Below are 17574 nucleotides of genomic sequence, written 5' to 3'. Positions count from 1 at the left end.
TTCTGCATTTTGAGGCAGATCGGATGGCTCTTGTCAGCCCAGTGTCAGGGACTGGCTCAGTCTGTCCTCTTTAGCTCCCTGCGCTGGATCACCATCACCTGGAGCGGCTCCCGGTGCCCCCCTGAGCCGGTCCCTGGTTCGGCTCCATGGCCCAGCCCGTCTTCGGCTCCCTCCGGGGGAGGGAACGGTCCTATGCCGACATGTCCGCCGGTTCTCTGGGTCCCCTGTGGGGCCTCAGGGCCTCCTCAGTCAGCCAGGTCCATGTCTCCTCCGGGGTATCGAAGAAGTATGTCTTTCCAGCCATGATGACCTTTAGGCGCACAGGGAACAGTAGCATGTAGGAGAGCTGCATGGCCCTAAGCTTCTGTTTGACTCGCTCGTAAGACCGATGTCTGGTCTGCACCTCTCGGGTATGGTCAGGGATCACCAGGATTTTGTGATTGTCCCAGCGGAGGTCAGCCGTGCTTCTGGCCTCACTAAGGACTCTGTCTCGATACTTGAAGTTGATAAAGCGAGGGATCATCGGTCTTCTCAGGCCCCCGGGGGGAGGTCAGGGGGCCAGCGCTCTGTGCGCTCATTCGATCGAGAACCAAGGCGACAAAGTCTGGTCGGGCATCCAGGACTTAATCGAGTCCCCAAGGAATTCAGACTCTCTGTTCTCTTCCACTCCCTCCGGGAGGCCCACAAAGCGCAGATTATTTCGCCTGGAGCAATTTTCGGCGTCTTCAGCCCGTCGGAGGAGCTCGCCAGTTCGGGTTTGCAACTAGGCCACTTTAATTTTAAGTTCAGCAAGGTCGTCCTCTGTTTGTGAGACTCGGGTTTCAACCTCCGTTATGCGGCCCACTCCGTTTCTGAGGTCTTGTCTAATGAGGCCCATGTCCACACGCACCTATTTTGGATTCCACTGCCAGCTGCGAGGATTGGATAGCCAGGAGAATTGCGTTTACTCCGTCTGGAGCGGAGGCTTCTGGCGGCGCGGTGGCATTCCCGTGGGAAGTCGCAGGGATGGTGTATTGCTCAATTTTCTGTTGTGAGGCATGGGGTTGCTTGGCTGCTCTATCTTTTCCCATTGTGCTTCTGGACCTCCTGGCACACCTCTGCTCCCTCGGATCTTGAGGGCATCATCCTCTGACACGCTGGGGTTCTGATGTCGCGTCGCCCCGTGGTGGAGGACCAAGGAAAGGGGGCAGACTTTCGTCTCAGTCTGGTATTCCCGGTCTAGACACTCTGTACTCCGGTGCGCCGTTGGCGAGCGTGGCCCCGCGGGTCCCCACAGTAGGGTCAGCGGCAGCCGCCGCTCCAATTCCTGGGAGACTGTCTGATGGTTGGGTTTAACGCCCTTCGGTGCCGGGGCTCTTTTAAGGCTCCCGTGGGAAGAATGTAGCAGGGCTTCCCTGGTCCTTCCGTCGAAGTCACGGCCACCGCGCAGCGACCCTCTCAGACTCGTCCCTCCATGGGGCAGGAAATCACAATAGTGGGCGTATAGGTGCCTCTTCTGGCGGCTCACTGGGTCAGGATTGGCGTCCCGGTCCCAGACGTCTCCTTCCCTGGCCCTGTTTCAATGTCACTAGGGGCCGGCCCACTCACCACACAAGCTCGGCCTCCCAATCTGAGGCTTTTTTATGAGGATCCACTGCCCCGACTGTCTCAGATGTCTTGCGGGGTCTTGTTTGTCAGCCCCGCTCGTCGCGGACCTCAAGCTCAGGCCCCGGGGTCGGGGAACCACAGGATCAGCCCCCCTCCGGTCGCCGCTCCCGCCGTCGCTGGCAGTCTGGCGCAGGGCATGTTGTTTCAGGGGCCTTCAGGCCCGGCCGCGGGGTCCCTTTCAACCCAGGTCCCGGCTCTTCTTCGGCCTCCCGGTCGCGCACCGGTCCAAGTCAGCAGTGGGGGAGCGGGTCCAGGCGCAGGGCTCACCCCCTAGGCCCCATGGCTCACAACGCTCCGACTCAGGGCCTCCCGGGCCCAACTCCGAACAGGGCGCGACCTGTCAGGGCCATCCGGAGCGGTCCCCTCACGTCTCCGGCTTCACCGGGACGAGGTCACTCCCCTGCGGCAGGCACTCGCTGTCGCTCTGCGCCCAGACCGCTCACCCCAGCTTCATCTGGGGAGCGGGCTCTCGCATCCCCATCGCTCTTCCTTCCTAGAGTTTTGTTGGATCGCTCGCTGGTCAGTCTCGCCTCTTCGCAGGGCCGCGCCGAGGAGCGCAGACCCCACCCGTCTCGCGGCCCCGGCCTCAGACAGCCTCCGGGCCGATTCCAGAGTCAGATTTTCTCTGGCCCTTCGGCTCCAGGGTCAGCAGGTCTCCCTGGGGTTGTTGTATCCGCGTCTCCAAGTACGGTACGGTTTGGCTTTCTAGGCGGATGACTGAGGGGTCCAGAGCACTCTCCGAGTGCGACCGCCATCTTGACGCCCGTAGCCACGCTCCCTAAAAAGAGGGAACAGCCTTTAAATATATTTATATGTGTGTGTATATTACCTAGTGGCAGTCACAACTAGGTAGTTATAGTTAGGACCATGTTTCTAAAGAAAAAGCATTATAGGGCTTGCCTATATCTTTGGCACAGTTTGACGAATCTTCACAAACTTTCCCCCAAAAAGTGCCCCAGTGATTCTTGTTGCACGCAGAAAGATTTGGGTGCGAGCCATCAAGCGGACGCCAAGAAAAAGGGGTGGGGGGATGGTCAAAAAAGTAGCATTTCTGATGTTAATTTCCATAGGACCTTTGAACCCTACCACAGCCCTAACCACTGGACGTAATTACACCAAATTTGGCAGAATGCTAGCTTTCGGTATACAGATTGTGCTTGTGTTTATTTAGTGTAAATCCGTTCAGTAGCTTTTGAGAAATTTAAGGAAATCCAAATTTGTATATCTCTGGCCGCGGCGACTCTGTGAATAATAACAAGCTCGTGCAGGGAAATGCAGAGCTCTGATTGGCTGACAACACGTCAACCAGGAAGTGATGGCAGCCATCTTCGTAAAAATAAAAATTTAAAGCGTGGTCTCCTCTGTGGTTTTTTTTTTTTTCGTTTTTTTTTTTAAAGCCCCGGGTAGGCCAGGTGCCGGGGGGCATTGCAAATATAAGGAGTGGGGCACATGGGGTCCGCCTCCAAGGCATATATTTACTCTTCTCTAGGTGTGCCTGTGGTCGTTTTCCATTAATTTTTTTTTAAACTTCAAAAGTTTAAGGTTCATGCTCACTCTTTTTAATTGACAAATACATTTTTCTTTTCAGTTTGTCCAGAAATATCTTATTCTAAGTATTTAATCCAACAAAGCCTAAAAAACTCTCTATCTCTCTCCCTCTCTTTCTCTCTCAATCTTTCACCCACTCACAGATCTACTCAGACCCTTGTGCACCCACTCACAGCAGCATTCAGACCCTCACGGACCCACACAGACCCACTGAAACTCTCATGCACCCCCTCACAGACACTGACTCACCGAATCACAGACCCACTAAGACACTGACGCGCCCCCTCGCTCACCCAGGCACACACACTCACACCCTGATACAACCCGTCACACCTTTTCTCACACCCAGAGAGACAGGCCGCTGCCTACTCCTGTTGCACACAGCCAAACGCCGTGCGCAGCTTGGGGTTAGGTGGTTAGGGGGGTTGGCTGCAGACCAGGCCCCACTGCGCACAGCCAAAGCCTGTCCAGAGCGTAGGGTTGGGTTGTTAGAGGTTGGATGTAGGGCCTGGCTGCAGGCCACACCCTCTGGCCAAATGTGGTGGTTGGATTAATGTATCGTAATGAGAAAGGAAATTCACTGAACAAACAAAGGTTACAGGGACGTTATAGTTAGGAAATAGAATGCAGCCGCGAGTTATAGCTACCTTAGGGTGCAAGTTCTATGATTTTGTACGAGTACGTTCAGAACCTAACTATAATGTCCCTGTAACCTTTGTTTGTTTTTTTTTTCAGTGAATTTCTATGTTTTTTTTTTAACGTAAGTAATTTTTTATTACTATAAGTTATTCCAACTATCCATGTACACTGCCAAAGGCCTTGCACGGTGGGTGTTGGTCGCAGGGCCTGCACCCAAGCCCTTATAACCACCCAACCCCACACTGCGCATGGCCAAAGGCCATGAGCAGCAGGGGTTGGTTACAGGGCATGTCTCTGTCAGGGGATCTGTGAGTGGGTGTGTAATTGTCTGAGTGGGTCTGAAAGTGGGTGTGTGAGTCTGAGTGGATGCATGAGTGTCTGAGTGGGTGTGTGAGTGGGCGCATGAGTCTCTGGGTCCATGTATGAGTGAATGAATTAGTGTATGAATAAGTCTGTGAATGGTTGGTTTAAAAAAAAAAAAAATTCACCATGTGCGATATTCGCAAGTTATTCTTGAAACATTCATGAATGATTCTCAAATATCACGCATGGTGAAAAAAAAAAAAAAATCTTAAACCCATAATTTGACTTTCAAACACCCCTATATCACGCTCCTGGGGTCAGGGTACCTCCACCCTGACCCATTATGCTACTTTTCATTTTACTTTTCAGCCCCAGGGACCTTGTCCCTGGACATTAAAATGGCAAGCCACAACTTTCTGCTCAGGTTGTGGCCAGACAATTACAACACTTCTATTTGTGAATTATTCATGAATCCTTAGTGCCTCTAGATATCTATATTTCTTTTTCTTTTACTATCCCAAAAACTACTTAACGGATTTACACCAAACTAGAAAAAGGCTTCTTTCTGGACGAAAAGCTACCTTTCGGCCAAATTTGGTATAATTCCGTTCAGCAGCATTCCCTAGGAATTAACCTGGGAAACACAACTTCTTTGACTACCCCTATTTCTCGGCCCCTGCTTGACAGATCACGCCAAAACTTCCCCTGCATAACAAGATTCTCGTCCGCCAGTAGGATGTATGTATATGTGTGTATATGTATGTGTGTGTGTATATATATGTGTATATATATATTTTTTTTAAATATATCCATCTATATGTTTATATTATGTTTAGGTTTTAGGGTGGGTATGGGTTTTTTGGTTGGTAAGTGATTTTTTAGGGTTTAAGGGGGGGCATATGTTTCTGGATGGTAGGGGAATTTTTAGGGTTTAGGGGAGGTATAGGTTTTTGGGTTGTAAGCAGATAGTTAGGGTTTAGGGTGGGTATAGTTTTTTCGGTGGTATGGGGATATTTAGGGTTTAGGGTGGGTATAGGTTTTTGGGTGGTATGGGGATATTTGAGGGTTAGGTTTGGGTATAGGTTTTTGGGTGGTAAGGGGATATTTAGGCTGGGTATAAGTTTTTGTGTGATAAGGGAACATTTAGGATGGCTATGGGTTTTTGGGTGGTAAGGGAATTTTAGGGTTTGGGCGGTATGGGTTTTTGGGTGGTAAAGGAATTTTTTGTGTATTGGATGGGTATGTTTTTTGGGTAATAAGGGAAATTTTGGTTTTAGGGTGGGTAGACATTTTTGGGTGGTAAGGGGATTTTTAGGGTTTAGACTGGGTATAGGTTTTTGGGTGATACAGGGATTTTTAGGTTTTAGGGTGGTTATGGGTTTTTGGGTGGTAAGGGAATTTTTAGGGTTTAGGGTGGGTATAGGTTTTTGGGTGGTAAGGGGATATTTAGGCTGGGTATAGGTTTTTGGGTGATAAGGGAACTTTTAGGATTTAGGATGGCTATGGGTTTTTGGGTGGTAAGGGAAATTTTAGGGTTTGGGCGGTATGGGTTTTTGGGTGGTAAAGGAATTTTTAGGGTATTGGATGGGTATGTTTTGGGTAATAAGGGAAATTTTGGTTTTAGGGTGGGTATGGGTTTTTGGGTGGTAAAGGAATTTTTAGGGTATTGGATGGGTATGTTTTGGGTAATAAGGGAAATTTTGGTTTTAGGGTGGGTATGGGTTTTTGGGTGGTAAAGGATTTTCTAGGGTTTAGGGTGGGTAGACATTTTAGGGTGGTAAGGGGATTTTTAGGGGTTAGACTGGGTATAGGTTTTTGGGTGATACGGGGATTTTTAGGTTTTAGGGTGGTTATGGGTTTTTGGGTGGTAAGGGAATTTATAGGGTTTAGGGGGGGTATAGGTTTTTTGACAGTAAAGACATTTTGAGGTTTTTGGATGGGTATAGGTTTGTTGGTGGTAAGGGAATTTTTAGGGTTTGGGGTTGGTATGGGTTTTTGGGTGATAAGGAGGAGTTTAGGGTGGTCATGGGTGTTTGTGGGTGGTAAGAACTTTGGAGTGAGAGGTTTTTTTTTTTAGGGTTAAGGGGTTATAAGCTAAAATGTGTGTGTGTGTGTATATATATATATATATATATATTTCTATAAATAGGAATTTAAATTGTTGATATATGGTTTATACTTGTTAACTACATTTCGTGCTAAAGGCTTTCGTACTAAAGGCATTTTCATTGTAAAAAGTATTTGTTGTAAAACCCTTTAGTTGGAAATGCATTTTCATTACAACGCTTGTGTTCTAAATCCACTTGTGCTAATGGCTTTCAGTATTCCGTCACACATCCACCCTACACTGTGCCACTTTGTCATCCCTACCTGGCACCCAAGGCAGCTGCCACTTAACTTTAGCCCTTGCCTTGAGTGGCATTTAGTCACAGCTCTACCACTGAGATGTAGTCTGCCCTGAACCCTTATAGTTTCTTTAACCATGGACCATAACTGGGTATGTTGCACAGATTATCCCAGTAGATGTCAGACTGCCCCTGGCACTGGGAAAGGGAATTACAGCTTCAAAATCATTACAGGCAAGCCATTTATGCTTCCACCTGTCCAGGTCTGGTCAAAACATAGAAGTTAAAAGTGATTTGTTGTGGTGAAAGGAAATACTTGCCCCATAAAGACACATGGAATTCCACTGTGAGGAAACATTTGAACATTGTTCCAGTCTGGTTTGAACTAAAGCTAGGAACCTACAAGGCTGTGGTGTCTCTGCTAGTCTGTTAAAATGCTTCCACTGAAAATGATAAGTGTCCAAGTTGCTCGATTAAATCACTTGTTGGTCACAATGCCCTAGATGAACAAACAGTGAACAAAGGGAGTTTTTTTTTTGTCTTGATACGGACCTGGTAAAATTCCAGAATCCATTAAGACATGTTAACTGTGCACAGTGTAGGTTTGTGTCTCTGAGGGTTGGGCGCAGGGGCTGGCCTTCAAGCTACTCTCACCGGGCCCGGCCAATGGCAGAGTATTGGATGAGGTCATTGATAATGTAATTTAACACGTCATGAGTAATGTCATGTGTGGGATCATAAGCAGCGCATGACATTGGTACGAGTCTGGCTAGTTTACCTAACCATAACTGGTGAATTTCAGTGGTTTTTGTAGTGTCTTAGGACTCTAAGCATTAGGACCCCATGGCCCCAGGCGGACTCAAGGAAGGGATTACAGTCATTCTGGGAGGTGTTAAGTTGTGGCCATTAACAGTTATGGGATAATGATAAGTCAGTTGAATGTTTACCCTGAGGGATAAAGACATTGACTACAAGCTTTGTTTGTCATGTTCATACGCTTTCTCGAGGGCTGGAGGCGACAGCTGGCAATGAGGATCGGATACGTGCCCCAAAGAAGCAAGGCTGCTCTCCCTGAGAGTGTGGAAGAAGATAGCAAACGGCTTGTGCATGCCACATGTGCCAGGCCGTTACAAAGAAGCCTGCAGTTGGTGTGTGTGAAGTGCAAGCTCCACCCCAGCCCGTACGAGGCCTTGTGGAAAAGTCGAAGGCCTAACAGAGAAGTGGCGTTGGAAAAGCCCACCAAGACTTGCTGGGCAGGCAGAGAGAACAAGGCGTTGCGCCACAGCACTGAGTTATCCTTCATATCAAGAGAACGCTAAAAGCAGTGCAACCAGCTACAACATAAGACAGCAACAACTAGAGGTAAAGCTGGAAGGCAGTGATGACCAGGTACAATGTCAAAAGCAATGACAGATATGATGCACGAAGGCAGCGGCAACCAGGTATGAGTAGTGAACTTTACTCAACAGCTGTACAACCTCAAAATCGGATGAGGTGACTTGAGAGTAAACATGGGTTGTTGGTCGCTGTAGAAACCACTGAAGCGACCTTCGGAACAGTAAATTTTTTCAGTTCGCTGCAACAGGAACATGGAGCATTGAGAGGTTTGATGACTTCATAGATGCACAGGAGGAAGTAAATAATGAGAAAATCATTAAATACTTCAAAATGTTGCTGGTGATGGAGTAAAAGAAGTGATAAAGAAAATCTCACAAATTGGGAAAATGTCGTACTGCCAGATAAGCATCATTAGGAGCCACGGTCAATCCAATGCTGAACGTCAACTACAAAAAGGTACATTTTTAATCAAGCAAGACAAAGTTGGTGAGACAATGGATGAGTTTTTTTAAAGACTTATGCGCCTCAGAAGCACTGAGGGTTGCTTGTTGGACTTGTTCAGAAGACGCATGTTGCGAGAGACACTAAGTCTAGAAAAGGTACTAATGGCAGCCAGAACTTATTTTGCACGGCTCTAATGTGTTCCAAAATGCGGGCAGTACAATTTGTCCTTTGAAAAAACACATTTTGGAACACATTAGAGCCGTGCAAAATAAGGATACAACCTATGCTATTGCAAAACACCTTATGACTCATGATGTAGCTAAATGGACAGACATGAGATTTTTTGGTATTGCGAGTGTAGAAAGCAATGAAAGGGGAGGAGACAGAGAGTTACAACTGAGACGTTTGGAGTCACGGTTCATAATACAGCTCAAAACCAAAAGCCCGAGGGGTCTGAATGGGGATGAAGAATTGCATTATCATCTGTAGGTTGAGGATATATAACGCTCTTGCTAACAGTTATTAGATAAGATTACCTGTGGATGTGTTGATAGAGGACATTTATAGATAAATATCAAGGAGAAAATGAGGTAAATTTAGGATGTATATGAGAAAGTATGAAAACAATAATAGATAAGTGCACCAATCTATTATCAGGTACATATAGCAACCACAGAGGTAATTGTATTAAGCAAGGTTAATAGTACCAACAAAATAGAAATGGACATAATGATTGTTGTGAATAGTGATATTCTTTGCACATATTCATTTAGACAATTTGTGTAACGTAGGGTACGTTCTGTGGTGGTGGGGAGCTTGGTTTTTAATGCACAACATTTAATTTATTTTTAATAGACTACATGTCCCACAATGCACCAATAGGGGTCATAGGAGAGACACTATAAATAGGGGACATGGAGATAGGACTAAGTTACTGTGATCAAGACCAGTAGGTCGAAACGCGTCAGTGGTGAAGGATGGTGATTCAATCCTGACTACAATAAAAATAAATAATTTCCTCCTGCAGTGCGGTGGTGAAGTTGCTTGCAACTGTTTGTTTTTGGATATATATATATATATATATATATATATATATATGTGTGTGTGTGTGTGTCTATGCTTAACATGTTCTTAGGTCATTGCATAACTCCTAGATACGTTGTTATATTACTTATGAATTCCTGCTCTCATTGTATATCACACTTTGTCTACCCATCACCATATATCATGTCTCTATCAATCTATACTCCATTCCCACTCTGACTCATCCCAAATCCATTCTACTACTTTCAGTTCCTAAATAACCCTGCCTAAGCTTTTCCCTCCTCTTCCTTCCACATCTAACTCACCCAAAACCTCACTTTACTACCATGATCTTCCAAACAACCCTACTAAATTATCCCTCATTTATCTTGCCCTTCTACTATGATTTCCCTAACCCTTTCCACAGACTCTTCCCTCCTCCACCCCCCCCTTTTACTCATCCCAAGCCTAAATCCTATTACCATAAACTACCAATTAACACTTCTGGATTCTTCCCTCCGCCACACCTCCATTACTCCAGTCAATCCAACTAACAAACTCACATATCCGTGGCCCAAATTAACTCTTAATAATACTAAAACTGTACTCATATTTCCCTATACTAATCCACCATTAATTCCTTTTGGGTTCCGGAGTAGCGTGCTACTCGCCAAAAAGTGCTTTGATGCCTCGTTAGGGGTAGTACGCGCTATATAATTACTATTACAATACAATACAATTAAATGCTGAAAAATTTGAATTTCACAAAACTAAACTCAAGTTCATTGGGCATGTATTTTCTAATAGGGGAATTACTTCAGGTCCTGATAAAGCGCAGATCCTGATAAAGTGCAAAAACTATCAGCTAACAGTGCCCCACAAGATGTCACTATTGTATGATCCTTTTTGGGCACGGCCAGCTACTGTTCATGGTAAATTTGTGACTTTGCTACAGTGAGTGCCCCGTTGTGAGATCTGACAAAGAGAAATGTCCTGTTTAGATGGTCCTCTTAATGTGACCACAGTTTCAAAAACATAAAGCACTTTATCTAAAATGTGACTGAAGTGGCTTACTTTGATTCCATACTGCAAACTGAGATCACTGTTGATGGGAGCCCGGTGGGATTGTGAGCAATCCTTGCTCAGCATAATGGACACCCAAATGCTTCAAGTGTTTCTGTATGGAAAGCATTTTACGAACGTTGCAGACCACCAGGCGCTGCTCACTATCTTCAGAAATCAAAAGCCAAGATGTCCCCTCACATTGAGAGGTGGGGGTTGTGTTTACAAGAGTACGATTATATAGATGTCCACAAGCCAGGCACAGATCAATGTTGAAGAATGTTGAGGAATATGTCAACTTCATTGTAAAGTCGAGCACACCAATGGCTCTTTCCATCAAAGAGATTCCTGCTGCTACGACTGCAGATAAGGACATGATTGCCCTCAAAATAATAATTTCAGCACAATCATGGAGACGCAGTGTTCGACCTCCAAGTGAGGATGTTGAATTTCAAAACCATTGAAATGTCCAAGATGAACTGTCTGTCACTAAAGAAGGCATTGTGCTATGAGGAGCCTGGATTGTCATACCTGCGATTCTGAGACAACAAATCATTGAACTCGCTCAAGAAGGGCATTGTGGCTTTGTAGCCACCAAAAGAGCCTTGAGGGTTCATGGCCCTGATTTAAGAAAAGTTGGGCTGCACCCAGTGAGGTGCCAATTTTCTTGCATCCCTTAGTGCTCCCCTAATGCAACCATGTGTGCACCGTATTTATTATACGGCACACCATGGAGGTAGTTAGGGGAACTAGCGTCAACATTTTTGGAGTTTTGCAGGATTAGCATAAAAAAATGTTGACGCTAATTCTGCAAAGCCCATTGAGGCCCACTGTAAACAACGGTGTGCCTCCTTTTAACGCCTGCTCTGAGCAGAAGTTAAAAGTGCCAGAAAAATGACGCAAGGAAATCTCTTTGATTTCTTTGTGTCGTTTTTTCAGCCCCATCTGATGGGGGAACGCCCCCTTTTCATACATTATGCCTGGTACAGGCATAATGTAGAGCAAAGGATTACAAAGTAGAGCAATGCATGCATTGCGCCACTTTGTAAATTTGGAGCGGTAATTTTTGTTCCTCTTTAGGCCACAATAGCGTAAAAAAAAAAAACGCTAATGAGGCGCTAAGGGCTCTTAAATCTGCCCCCAAGTGTGGTTCCATTGCTTGGATGAGAAAGTTGAGAGGAAATTAAAGGAATATAATTTATGCAATTGCGAGTCTCCCAAGGTGATCCAATATCCATATCTGATCTTCCTGTGCATGCGTAGGAAAGAGTGGTTATAGACTTCTTTGGGCCCCTGGCAACCAGATGCTGTCTTTTATAGTATTCAATGATGAGCATTCCCGTTTCCCTCTGGTAGAAGACATGTCATCAACAACTCACAACAGTCATTGAGTGACTGGACGACCTATTTCCAGTGTGGGGGATACAGGGCACTCAAGTGTTACAATGGTCTGCGATTCAACAGCAAACAGTGTAAGGCGTTTCTGACTAAACTCCTTGTCATGCATCACAAAGGTATGCCCTTGTGGCCTCAGGCTAACTGTGTACTGGAATGATTTGTGGGGACCCTGAAATGAGGGACTCAACATGCATTGATTGAGGGAATTGAGCTAGTTAGGCACTGTGCCAAGCCCTCCGTGCCTATCCGTCACCCCCTCACTCTACTACTGGTGAGAGTCCTGCCACCCTGATGTTACAGAGAGAGAGAGACACACAAGAATCAAATTACCGCAGTGGACCCCTAAAAAAAAAAAAAAAAACCCCGAATGATGACATGGTTTGTGCTACTGACACTGCTTGGAAAAGTCGAATGAAGTTGGAGTCTGTCCGAAGCCCAGCTGTCAGTGCTGCTGCATCGCTCTTGTCTTCTCCTTGCTTTTTTTTCCCCTTGTTTTTTTAGTGCCTTCTCTTTGCTTTCCCCGTTTTTTTGTGTGCCTTCTCTTTGCTTTTCTCTCTTTTTCAATGCTTTCTTGTTGCTTTTCCACCAGTTTTTAGTGTGCCTTTTCCTTGCCCCCCCACTGTTTTTTTTTTCAAACCTCCTTGCTTTTCCCCTTGCTTCCCGTTATTTCCTGCCTCCCGCCTAGTCCCACCAAACCACCTCCTAATTACCCCTCCTTCCTAGGACCTACTTAATAGAGGCCGCAGCACAACCCCATTGAGCAGGTCCCAGGCCCAGCTATACTCAAGCTGTATCGCTCTTTCTCCTAAATTTTTCATGGCTTGGAGACTGACGGGTGATGTGCCACACTTTATAAATCCTTGATTGAAGACATATGCTGATCAACGTAGTCGAACTCCGGCGATCGTGTTCAACGAGGGCGACAGGGTTCTCGTCGAGAAGAAATGGAAACAAAAGACAGATCCACTTTAAAAGTTGTGAAACGCAAGGGACACATGATAATGACGTAGAATCCTAGCAAAACCATCACAAGGAACTCATCGTATTTCAAACATCTGTCCAGCCGATCATCGGTCCCTGGAGGTCCAGATGAGGCTGTTCCACTTGAAAATCCTGATCAGACAGCAAATCCTGTACCCTCAGGATCCACTCTGGCTACAGTTCAATTACCTCAGATCACACAAAGTAGCCAGAATGTGTGATCACCTAGACGACTGATAGAAGAGATGTAATACTGCTATTTGTCCATGTCTTTTTCTTTAACAAGAGGGAGATGCAGGGGCAGATTTGCCATCCTTCCCGGCAACGCAGCAGCCAAAAGAATCTGTGCTGAGTTGCACGAGAAGGAGGCGCAAGAGTGCCCATATCTGCAGAGATATGGCTTTCTCCCCCCCCCCCTTTCCCTAGCACTGATTTCCGCTACTGTGCGCCACGCACACACCTTTGCGCCTTAGTGCAAGGGTGTGTGCTAGGGGCTGGCATAGGTTTTGTACTTGAAGGGTCCCCTTCCAGTACAAAATACTAGGCCTAGACAACTTCTAAAACGTTTCCTGCTATGTATGTGTGCTGCACAGTGCAAAGTAGGAAAAGAAAGGAGAAATGACAACATTTCTCTTTTTAACTCCTGGTTTTAAAATTTGTGATGCAAAACCCTGTCTCACATTTTTGGTAGATGGGGTTTTCTGTCAAAAAGGGTGGGTAGTTGCATGGGAATGCCCATGTAATGTCCCCTTTATGCAAAGGAGCATCTCATGCTACTTTGCGTTATTTTTTTGTCATTTTCCAGTGCAAAACATGCTTTGCACTGGAAAGTAAGTAGAAAAAAATATTTTGTATTGGTTCGTTTCACTTTCATGACTCAAACCCAGCACAAAATGTTGTTAGATCTGCCCTGTATTGTCTTAGAACTGTGGGCAGTAGGACCCCACAGCCCAGGGTGGACTCAATGAAGGGATTACACAATCATTCTGGGAGGTGCTAAGGTGTGGTCATTAATGGTTATTGGATAATGAGAAGTCAGTTGAATGTTGTGCGCCGAGGATTAAAGACACTGACTACAAGTTCTGTTTGTGGCTTGTTCATGTGCATGCGTCCAGGCTAGGGAGGACACATCAGTTTTAAGGTTTTGTTTTGTAACGAAACCTACACTGAAGCTGTGTTTTTTTTTTCCATAACAATAATCCCTTGGTATGAAACCTCCATGACTCCTAAAAGTACAGTGGACCCTTTATGTGCAGCACAAGATCTCATTAAGAAACGGCAGTAGCTTGCACAATAATTAGATAAGCAGCCATCATTGCTAGGGTAATGCTCATCCTTTATCGACTGCGGACCTGCTCCTACCCGACTCCTGGCAAAAAGAGTCCCTTGATAGAGTGCACCCTGATCACGCTGTCACAAATTGTTGTAAAGTCCGTTATTTACATCAACACATCTAAACTTGGTACATACTGGCAAATTATACCCAGGTAACATGACATTTAACTTGTAGGGTTACGGCTGGTGGTTAGAGTTAGGGTTAGCATTAAATAGCTGAAGGTTTAAAGCCACTGACGATGCAATGGTAAAATACATTTAAAGGGTTTCGTAACAAGATGAAGTGACATTAGAAAGGTTCTCGTTGCAGATAGTGTGTTATGTTCTCTGAAAGGAATGCAGACAACAGGAGTCATCAGTGAATCTCTCATGTACCTCGGCTAGGCCGGTCCTGTCAACCAGACCCATCAGAGATTATATCCAAAATAACTAAGCAAGATGTAACGCCCTGTATAGAACCATGTGCTTAAAAGTTACTACTGTGGGGTAGATTTGTGGCATTAATCCTGCAAAATGGTAGACTGGCCCCAAAGCTATAATGTTATAAGATCCATTAGGACACTGGCATTCCTCAACTAGACGGGAGTATGGTCTCCCTCAATCAAATGGAACACAGGCTGTGACTGATCTTGCACCCTTGATATAAACCAAAGGGAATTTGCCCACAATTCAGCCCTTACTTTGAAAGTAGTGAATTTACCACTGGTTTGTAATGTGGGCCTATGGTGGCTAATAGACAGGATATCCAGATTCTAGAGTGTCCACGCTTATCCATGGGTGTGCATTTTAGAACACTAAAAATCCCCTACTATCCGGTCTTGTGCTGCAAATGTACCGACCTGAGCTGGGTCTGCAACGTGTACCCATGTTAGGGCTTTAATAAATGGCATTTAAAGGGGAGCCTCCGCAGCAGTTTGGTTCCCTTGAATGTGACACCTCTCTGAAGTAGCCAAGCATGACAACATGAACCTCATATTGCAAAAATGCACAACATTGTGATCTCGGACAGTGCTGAATAACTCCAGTGCTGATGCAGTCCTAGATACCCTCAGCATACAGCTATGTTAAGGCTCCATTTTGAATCACTCAGAATGCAGAACTGCACGCAAGAACACCAGCCTGCCACACTGGATTTCCTTTCCGGCTCCCCCTCATAAGGATTTCCTTACCCTCATCTTTGTTCAGGTCCCATAGAGTGTACCACAGTTGTCTCCCAGGGAAATCGTTCCAAGTGTAATTCCACATTTTTTCTGGGCAGTCCTTCGGTTTGTCCTTTTCTCCTCTGGGGTCTGTCATCACCCGTCTATGAGGGTGCCAATCCTTCTCCAAACCCATGAGGGCATGCATTTGCTAGTCTTGTTACCTCTCAGTCTCGGAAACCGCCAGGCCAAAACCTTTTCACTAGCAGGCCTGTGGACAGACAGTGCCGGACATCCGTCTCCCTTAGGTGTCCTCTTGAACCTCTCGACATTGAGTTCCAGTGCAGTCAAGTTTGAGTCATTTCTGGATTCCAAAATTGCTTTTTCACTGATCAGGCCCAAGCAAGGGGGCGCAGTTTTGATCTCTCATTCACTGCCTTGCCGGTCCCTTTGTCATCAAATTATGCAAATGTTCTCTCCCTCAGTTCTTCAACTCATCATCTGATGATCGAGTCCTTAGTTTGCCTTTAAAAGCACCACACCAAATCAAGTTATCCAAATTTCCTGTTGGACTCACCCCGCCTGGAGGATGTATAGAACTAGTTTAGGAATAATTTAGGGAACTGAGGCACAAAATAAGGACACTTGAAATGAATCAACTTGTTGTCCCTGCTCTGAAAGTAGCACGTTGGAGCAGAAGAATTGGCGAGCTGTTGGGCTGACTTGAAAGTAGTGACCTGCACTTATGTGGGGCCGCCAATATACTCCTGTTCCATGAGCTGAGATGGGAAACCATCTGATCCCCCCAAGCAATCAAGGAGAACAAAGGAGCTACAAACGGACCAGTCGGGCTCTGGTACAGCGGGCACACCCACGGGCTATACCACTACAGCGGGCACACCGGTATGAGAGTTAATTCTACAACAGTATCTTCTCTGCGCTAAAGTGAAAGAAACATTTTTATGCAGCTGTGGCAGGGCTTTTGGGTCACAATGGGATTACAAGTGGCAATGATTATGTAACTATTGCTTAGCAAAAATAGGTCACTGTAGGACTGTGAAAAACCTGTATATAAGGAAACAAACATCCCTTTTGCTATGGTTCCCCCTTTTTTTCCTGGTATGTTGACAAGGAGAGTTCACCAACTGGTTTCTCATTGCACGTGTTTCCCTTAAAACAAGGAGTGAGATTAAAACTCTCAAGGAGTGCTTGTGATAGATAGCATGTAAAAGCACTCTGCTGTAGACAGCTGGGGAGAGGATGATGGTTCTCCCCTTTGCAACAATTAGACTAGAGATGGATGTGCTTGACAGGTAGATGTGATGGCAAAGAACTGTGTAGGGGTGCTGGGCCTACCTTCAGCAAATCTTCAAAGGACCCATCAAACTGGATGGCAAGATGTGCAGAATCATGATTATGGTATGGATTTGAAGGCATCTGGATCAGAAGAGGTCAGGCAGCCACTTTGGGGGCAAATCATTTTCGGGGGGGCGGGGGGGGGGGGGGGAGAATCCCATTTTACAATTTAAGACTTGTAACAGATTGAAAGAGTCAAACTGACCACTCACTTTGCAGTGAGTGAGCTGTAATTGAGTGACCCGTCATAAACTGGGCCTTGTCCGGGGTGGAGACTGGCCGCAGGAGAATTCCCCTACACTATATTCGATGGGGTCCTAGGTTGAAGCTAGAGAGGACACCAGTAGCTTCATATTCATCTTTGTGGACTGTCAGCCTGCCCAGTAACAACTTGGCACCGATTCCAGTGAGTTCCGAGCAATTGGAGTTTCATGTGACTGGTCACCACTGTCCTGTAGTCAAGACATGTTTGAATCTCAAAAGAGAAAACACAATTGAAGTTTGAACTCCTTGGGGGTGGAGCCTTTTAGACCTATGTGATGCAGAAGAACCACAGTGGGAAAGGCCTTCAGTTGCCATGCCGAGGCCTGTGCGTATTTAAAAGAGGTTCAGTGTGCGCTGACCTCTTGGTAGCATGAAGGAACACAGAAGATGCACCAGAAAATACCCTTCTTTTGAATCAAGACGGATTAGTTGTAACTGTTGGTACACTGGCCTTTGTGCAAACGCTTTGTTGGAAGTAAGTGACATAGCCAACTTCCACTCACTGTGAGCTGGTACCTGGAAGGAGAGCTCTCCACAGGAAGACGAGGACGCTGGTATCGGCCCCATATTGTGAACGTGTGCCTGGGAAGATGGTGGGCACCCTCTACTGGCTATGGTAGACTCAGGAACTGGGAGAGACCTCGCATGCTGTAGAGACGCACTTGAGCCACTCTCAAAGGAACAGTGATCTGGGCCCGCATGCAGAAGGGACAGATCCAGCTCTTCTGTCCTTTTGAAGGAAGCTGGAGCGG

Source organism: Pleurodeles waltl, chromosome 11, assembly GCF_031143425.1.
Source record: "Pleurodeles waltl isolate 20211129_DDA chromosome 11, aPleWal1.hap1.20221129, whole genome shotgun sequence".
Taxonomy (NCBI): domain Eukaryota; kingdom Metazoa; phylum Chordata; class Amphibia; order Caudata; family Salamandridae; genus Pleurodeles; species Pleurodeles waltl.
The sequence above is the reverse complement of the archived record's forward strand: the minus strand, read 5'-3'. Positions refer to the sequence as shown.